The sequence below is a fragment of the Cupressus sempervirens genome, chromosome 8 (assembly GCF_028749045.1).
Source record: "Cupressus sempervirens isolate cs-2001-9-10 chromosome 8, ASM2874904v1, whole genome shotgun sequence".
NCBI lineage: Eukaryota > Viridiplantae > Streptophyta > Pinopsida > Cupressales > Cupressaceae > Cupressus > Cupressus sempervirens.
Genome location: NC_143125.1, coordinates 93,797,181 through 93,806,384, shown reverse-complemented (window position 1 = coordinate 93,806,384; position 9,204 = coordinate 93,797,181).

The window sequence follows — 9,204 nt, the reverse complement described above, 5'->3', positions numbered from 1 at the left end:
GTTAGTTAGTTGGTTAGTTTGAGGACTTTATCAACATATAGTGATCAAGTCATGGACTCATGAGTGTGGTGATCAATGCAAGAGATAGAAATCAAGTTTTTTAAAAAAAAAATTCCTATTCATTTCTATGTTTTCTTGACAATGTTCAAAGTGTCTATAAATTGTTTTTTTAACTTCAAAATTCTGATTTGAAGATTCATTATGTTAGAATTATGAAGCATTTATTCCTTTATGTTTTGTTCTTATAAGCAATTGATTTGGTTGATAAACAAGAATGAATTTTGTGGTTGAAGTGAATTGCTAAAGCTTAAATCCCTTTGTTATGGTAGATAGTGAATAAATACAATGTAGATATGCAAAATGTGAAGTGTAATAAGGCCCATTACTTGACAATAAGGTTATGAATAAATTATATTTTATGTTACAATTGTTTAATGGGACTATGTAGAAAAAGCATGTATTTTAGTGTAGGAAGATAGGCTATGTTGAAAAAACTTGAAGATGATTGTCTCAAAAAAATATAGTCTTGGTTCAAAGTTCATATTTCATAATTGAACCATTGGATCATGCTACAATTTGGATATGTTGGTAGTAACAAAATGAAGATACATCTCACTGTAGTGATCAAAGAAGTTCTTTTTGGTTTAAAAGTTATAAATGAATGTCTACAGGTCTATATGAAATAAACTAGAAAGTTCTTATTTGGTAGAATGAAGTTTTTAACTAGGCTATGTCCATTTGTCTGGTGTAAGGAGATGGTGATAAATGCTCTTATAAAGGTGTGAGGAAGAGTGTTTGATATGTGTAAGGTATCAAAGAAAGATAAGGTTCTGATGATTGGGGTATGACTAATGTCAAACCATTTTGATTCCATTTCTCTTTCTTAATATCTTTCTCAACACTGGATCCAATTCTTGACCTACACCAAGGAACTCCTAGAAAGCCAAAATCTAAAAGATAACTTTCTTTGAAAACCTTCTCTTGAGTAGAAAAGTCACCAGGAGCCTTGCAAAAAAAATTTGTTGATTGTTTGAAGAAAAATCCAAGTATCAAGACCAATCTTCCCCACTTTCAAGAAAACTCAAAGTATCAAACTAATTTTTTATTAAAAAAATTAGTGTCAAATTCAATATATTTTACCAAAGAAGGTGTTGAATAAACATGGAATTTTACTCCTCTCATTTAATAAATAATCATTAATTATTAAATAATCTCTAATTAGTTTAGTTTTTTATTAATAGTTATGTCCTCTAGAAATAATATAGAATTCAACATTCACTTGAAGTATTGTAGAGTCATCCAAGATTTCAAATGAATTCTCATTTGGAATGACTAGAAATTCACACTAGTGTTTTGTATGGAGCTTTATTTTCTTGTTGGGAAATACATAAACAACTCCAACCATCTCTAAAAATTGTATAGATACAAAATTGATGAATCCAAATTGTAAAGAAATTTTAGTGAACAGAAATTCTAGCTAATTATTTGTGATCTAGAAATTACATACTGGCCATATTTCCTCCCTAGGCCTCTGAGATGTGAGCTACAAAGCATCCAAATCCATGTTTGTAGCTATAACCAGTGAGGATTGGCCTTCTCTAAGCTAAAAGGTGGATTGTAGTTTAAGAATCTTAAACTAAAATGGTGACCAATAAAAATGACACTGATTAACTTTGATTAATGTAATGACAATTTTAGAATTCTAGAATCTGAAATTAATTTACATAAATTCAATCAAATGTTGAAATAAATCTTGTTTGGATTAACTTTCCATCATAAGAAATAAAAAGTGGTTGACGATTGTACACTAAGTTCATGTCTAGATCATCATTCACTTTACTATCCATATAAACAAAATAAACCTACACAACATAGTAAGAAGGAAAATCATAAATATAGAGTAAGAAAAAGAAAACTGAGTACAATATTTTAGGAATATTACTGCATAATTCATAACTTCATAGGCTTTAATTTAGTTACAAGCAATAGATGAACAAAATTTGGAAATATTTATTGATATCTAACCTCCAAATTATAGGAAGTCAATGTCCAAGATAAGAGAAATATACACAAAACCAAAGCTACAATGGCTTATTTTGTTCTCCTCATTACTATTAGTGTTTGTTAGAGAGAAATATAAAAAATTCTTTAGAAGAGATTTCAACAAAATACTAAGAAAATAAAATGTTCTTTAGGAGGGATTTCCAAAAAAGGATATAAGCATAAAGCATGCTTGAAGTTGACCTTACAAGGGAAATCCTTGCTAACACTAGCCTTGGCAAAGTAGGCTTTCTCATTAGATGCTATCTCCTTCCCATTAAAAGAAAAATGGGGACAATCCAAAAGAAGTTTGTCAACAGAAAAGCTTCCAAGAATATCATGTCACTTGCATAAGGAACCTAAAGCCTTCTCCAAAATCCCAGAAGACAACATTTCAAGACAACTTCCTCCATTGCATAGTTCTTGATAACATTTCAAGACAACTTGCCATGAAGAACTTAGCACAACTAGGAGTAGTACCAAACACTATGGAAGTGATGCAGCCTAGAGGGCTCATTATGAAGAATCTTCTCCCAAATCTGAAACTTAGAGAGTAGGAGTAGTTTAACCCTATTAGAGAACATCAAACCAACTTCAAGGCAAATACAAAATATTGTATAAAGAGAACTTGTTATATCTTTTGTGACACAAAGTTACTAACTAAAAGCATTAGCTATTCCATAATTAGTTCCCTTATTCTAAAAAATCCAAATGGAGCTCTACCAAACACACTCAAATAGAAGCCATTTTTGAGAAGGCATGATGAACTTCTACCAACTGAATCAATAGATGAAAATTATATATATTGTTGTATCATAATCCCTTATTCTCCATAGAAGAAGATGTTCAACTATCCACAAAGAGTTGCATTCCATTGTTTATAAAATTAAATGATCTTATATGTTCATGTGTTTTAATTCCACTTAGGAATTGAAAAGAAATGAGTTTTTAAATTTACACAAATACAAGTTAAATTTAGCCTATAGACATTGGATCAACAACACCTATAGTAGCCATGTAACCTGATGGAGCTCTAGAGGAGCTTCTTACAACTTTTCAAACAAAAAAATGCAATGTGGGGTCAATACTTTTTAAATTTTTCTTCAATGTTTCTACATTTGTATATTTAATTCTTCTATATGTACTCTTCTTAGGTAGCGGAAACTTGTCAGCTTATGGTGGATAAATTGTGACTTTTCTATTCACCAAATAGAAACAATTTTTCCTTATCTTAGAAAAAATGATAATTTATTAGATAACCACCCAATAAAATTATGATCTCCTTAATGGCATCTATGAAAAATAGGCAGTATCACCAAATTCAAAAAATTTCATATTCCTATTAAATCCAAGAGAGTAGTTACCAAAATTTAATCTAAGAAAGGATCTTTGAATTCTAAAATTGGGAACAATTCAACTGTAAGTCCCATCAATTTTCCAACATCATACATGGATTCAACTAATGGGAAGTTTGAGAAAAATTCATGTTAATGAATGTTGTCCTAGTTTGGTTGTGACTCTATTGTGACATTGTCTTGGTTTAGTTAACTAGCTTGTTTTGATTTACCCATCAAAATTTTCTTCCTTTGTTATAGAATAATGGGATCCTAATAATATAAATGGTAGTTGTATTATATTTTTGATGATGGATTACTAAGTTGAAATTTTGAATACATATTTGTACCTAATATTATATAGACTTGTATCAATAAAAATATGTTGTTCATAGATTAATATAACTAAAATAATGTAGCCAATATACTATTCTTTTATATAGTATTATAATAGAAAAAATGCTCACTCTTAGTACAAGCTAACATAAGATTTATTTGCATCAACATTTTAGATCATATTCCATATTTAGTATGTTATATTGAACTTGATCAAATCACACTCAAATTGAAATTTTAGTAAAGAAAGTAACAAAACCACATGCACTATGAGTATAGGTGCATATGGAAAAGATACCTTGAAATATCATAGTCAAGGGGCTACAATCACCCTTTCTTGTATTCAGTATCCCTCCCACCATTCATTTTATAGTTAGGATCTTGCTAAAAATCAACATCATTAATGAAATATCTTTCCCTTTAATGTTAAATAACTGAAAAGGATGCCCTTACTTAGGTTAGAAATTTCTTTGGTAATGTTATTAGCTATTTCATGTTTGAGATCTCTACATAAGTGTTAGAAGATTTAGGGTTTTAATCTAATTTGTTAGATTTAGGAATATTTTTTACCACCGGTACCCTATAAGTGAATCTAAGGTATACCCACCTAGGTTTTTTAGAGCTTGAAGTATAAGAAGGGTCTAGCCTTATATAGTTGGCCTTGTGTCTTAAATGTTATGTTGAAGATGGGAAGCAACAACCCTTAGATGTACATTGTTCTCATTAGGGTATTTTGGAACCATGTTGTTTCAAAACACCAACAATTTTTATGTAGAGTCTAATCAAACTCAAAGGTTTATTGAATGCAATTTGCCCCTAGATTATTTTTACAAGGTCAAGGGGTAGTGCCCCTTGTGGGGTCCCCAAAAAGTGCCCTAGGTGTGCTTCATGTTAGAGTATAGAGTGTGGTTAAGGGGCAATACCCCTTGAAGGATTTCCAAGGGAAACACTCCCAAATTCAAACATGACTCTACTATTTCTCTATTGGATGACTTATTCTAGCCCTAATTTTGTAAGTGGAAAAAGCTTGTATAAAATAGCTTAGGGTTAGGGATCTCATGATGTACTCTTGTAGTGGTATTGAGTTGTAAGAGATTGAATATTGTAATCATTAGATGATAATAATATTGGAATTGTTGTTGATGGACATAGCCTAGAGATTAGGTCAACCACGTTAAATTTTTGTGTCTTGTGTTCTCTTATATGCCATCTATTATTTTTTGATATTGGTTATATTTACATGTAACTATTATTTTTGTCTGTAGTTAATCCTAACAAGGTACATTTATATTAGTACATCATCATTTCCACTAAGGTTTGTTCTCTAGTCAAAGTTCTCCCTTGTTAAAATATTTGGTGTTATTGTGTATGGTTACCTTTCTATGGTTGTTGCATCTATTCATTACATGTTTAAGAATTGATCAAAATATTAAGAGTTATTTTAACTGGATAACAAATCCAAACACCTCCACTCACCCACTTATATTAGTGGACTTTAATCTCTAATAAAACCTCATCATGGTAGCTTTCAATCTTCAACTTCACTAGGAATTGATCATTGACCATTATCTTATGGTCATCCTACACCTAGACAATACAATATGGATGTGGGTGTTTATGCCTCTTGAGCTTTAACTTTATGACCATATTTTCTAACACTAGATTAGACTAGTACTTCCATCATCAATGATCACATTAGAACAATTATCTTCACATTTTCACCTTGTGCAAAACAAGCTCCTCCTTCAATCAACTTCATTCTCACCACTCAATAGCACTCTTGTATTAACTAGGACGTCTCCTCTTTGAGAATCTTTTGAATGTGATTATTTTGAATCTTCATCAACATTTACAAATTAGGCTTAACCTTTAGTCTTCATATATTTCCTTCTTTGTGTTGGGGACATTCAAATGTTTTATTCCCTTTTTCTCCACAACATAAAACAAGTTCCATCAAAACCTTCTCTTCCATATCCTTTCCCCCTTCCTCTTCCTCTTTGATCTCTATTATTTTGATAAAGAAAATTATTATTTACCCTTTTGTTTTGATTGCTACTATTAGCCTCATCCTTCTTCTTTGATCATTATTTTGGCCTCCATAAAGCCATCCAATATAGCTTCTACCATAACCTCTACCAATATTCTTGTTATTAAACTTTTTGTTCATCTTTTCCACAAAATTTAGGTAAAATTGGTTTGCCTCCTCAATGATGGTCATTTCAACCAAACTTAGCTTCTCCTAAATGGTTGGCCTCAACCCATTAAAGTAATGGGAAATTTTCTCATTCTCAGCTTCTTTATATTTGGTTATGATGAGAACTCAATATAGCTCCTCAGTATACTCCTGAATAGATTTTCCTATTTGCTTTAACTCTTGCATTTTCTTCAATAGATCAAGCTCATAACCCATGAGAATGAATTATTTCTTCAGTTTATCTATCATTAAATCCCATCTTGTGATCTTATCTTTCCCTCTTCTATTTTCCTCCAATTGAATCTCCAACCACCAAATCTTTTCTTTTTCCTTGATGAAGGTTACCCCACTCAATACCATAAACATGTAATAGAAACAAAGAAACAAAAGTAATTGCAAGAAAAAAATATGGGCTTATTATTATCACCATGAATGTAGAATTATAGAATTTAGAATTACACTATGCTAATGCATATTGGTGCCTTCATTATAGTAATTTTCAAGACAAAGCTAAGAACTATCACCTAGATTTGTCCTAGACATTGTTTAGGCATTTCTTAAAAAGGAAGGTTTATGTCATTTAGGAAGGTTTTAGACATTCAAAATTAATACCTAGCACCAATAGATCCTAACAAAACATATAGAGTTGGCTAAATACACCTCTAACATTTTTTTAAAATTTTTTAGGTAGGCCAACTTCGGAAGGTCATAAATCTCAAACCATTGCTATGATTGGATATTATAACCACTTTTTGAAAACCATAACTTTTGATCTATAGGCTCAAATTAATGCAAGCATTCATCCATTGACTTTTGGACCTCATTCGAGGCCTCTAAGGCCTTCAAAACTAAGTTCAAATTTTATTTTTACAAATTTTTCCATGGAAAATCTGCAATAATTTCTCTAATATTTAAGCTAGAGGAATGAGATTTTTATGGTAGGCTTATAATTATGAAATGAACCTTCATTTATAAAAACATAATATTTCGAGCTTGTATGACAAAATTGCTAAAAAAAGTAAGCTCCCATAAATAGTAAATCACCTGTCTACTAGTCCTAATTAAAATAGAAAAGGCTAAAAGTAAAAATATTTTTTGGTAATGTAAGATTTCCCTCACACCTAGGATACTCCTACATTAGACACATAGTGTAATTTGAGAAGTGACTCCGTCATGTCTTAGGTGTTTAGAGGAAAACCAAGACACTTAACCTCCTTCTTTTCTAGCCATGATGAATCCTATACTAGCATACCTTTCCATTTGACCAAGTAATCTTCATATGTTTTGTTCATTGCACCTTTTCCAACATGTCTATCTAGTATCTTCTCAATCTCTTTTGTAGCTGAAGTAGTTGCTAGAATACTCCATTGCACTTCTGCAACTTCATCTCCATCACCTTCTTCTTAATATGTTGTCAAATATGAAATGTTAAACAATGGTGAAATTTTCAATTTATTAGGCAACTCAACTTTTTAGGCATTTATAGAATCATACCTTTTCACTATCTTTCATGGTCTAAACTTCTTCATCTTTATCTTTTTATACCCACTACAAAACACTCCTCTTTCAAATGAACTATGACTTCATTGCCAATCTAAAATTCCTTATACATCCTTTTCAAATCTTCCTTAGACAAGTACTATGCATTAATCTTTATAATGGTCTTCTTCACCTCCTCATGGATGTTATTCAACTATTCACCAAAGTCTTCTACTTCAACACTGCTTATCTCTCCTTTATCCAATTATCACAATTCAATAGCATTTCTTGGAGCACTCCCATATATAGTCTAGAATACTAATTTACTAGTACTCTTGTTGACATAATTATTATATGAAAATTATTGATGTGGTAAAATCATATCCCATCCTTTTGTCTTGTCTCCAACCAAACATGTCAACAATTTTCCCAAACTCGAGTTCACAACTTCAAGTTGTCCATCAGTCTATGAATGATGTCATGAACTAAACTTTAAATATGTCTTCAATTTCTTCCACAATTTATGCCATACATACCTAATGAATTTGGTGTCTGGATTTGAAACTATACTCTTTTGTGGACCATATAGTCTCACCACTTCTCTAAAAAACAACTCTTCCACATGAACAACATCACTAATCTTCTTGCAAAGAATAAAATATGCCATCTTTGAAACACTATCAATCACCACAAAAATATAATCATGCCCACATTATGTGCTCGGTAATCCAAGAACAAAATTCATACTAACATCCTCCCAAAGATTCTCTTATATAGGTAATGGCTGATATAACTCTATATTTTACTTCACTCCTTTCTCCATCTGTCATACTCTACAACTCTATACAAAATTCTTCACATGCTGCTATAACTATGGCTAGTAAGAATTCTCAACAACAAAAGCAATAGTTTTATCTCTACCAAATTATCTAGCTAATCCTCCACTATGCTTCTCCTTGATGATGTTCTCTCTCATTAAACTTCTTGGAATGCACAAGTGACTTCCTTTGAACAACATACCATCTTGGATTATGAAATCCAAACACTTTGTCTTATGAAGAGTAATAGGTTCTATACAAGTGTTCCAAGCTTCACCAAAATAGGATCCTCTATATATGTATTATTGAGTTTCTTCAACTCAACCACCTCAATATGTATTTTTTTTAGCAAAATTTGTCTTCTACTAAGAGAATGTGAAACTCTATTAGACTTCCCACTCTTGTTTTTTTTTTTTTTTTTAATGTATAATTCTACAAAAATCTCAATCCACTTCAAATACCTTTGGTTTAATTTTCCTTCAAAACTACTCAATTATTGCAAATCTTGATGGTTAGTATATAAAGAAAACTTCTTAGGAAGAAGAAAGTGTCTCCACTTTTTCAATGCTTGAACTATAGCATATAATTCTTTTTCATAAACATACTATTTTCTTTTGGCATCATTCAATTTCTCACTAAAGTAAGTAACATGTCTACCTTCTTGGCTCAAAACAACTTCTATTGTAGTACCACTAGTATCACAATCTACTTGAAACACTTTGTTAAATCTTGGAAGTGCTAAAATGTGTTGCTCTATAACTTTTTGTTTCAATAGATGAAAACTCTGATCTTCTTCTATAGTCCACTTAAATTTGTTCCTATGCCCTCTCATTATTTCAGTTAAGGGTCCACAAATGTTGTTAAAACCTCTTATGAAATATCTATAAAAACTAACTAGTCCATGTAAATATCTTACCTCTATAGTATTCTTTAGAGTAGAACATTCAAGGATAGCCTTCTCTTTCTTTGAGTCCATTTTCAAACCTTCTATTGACACTATATA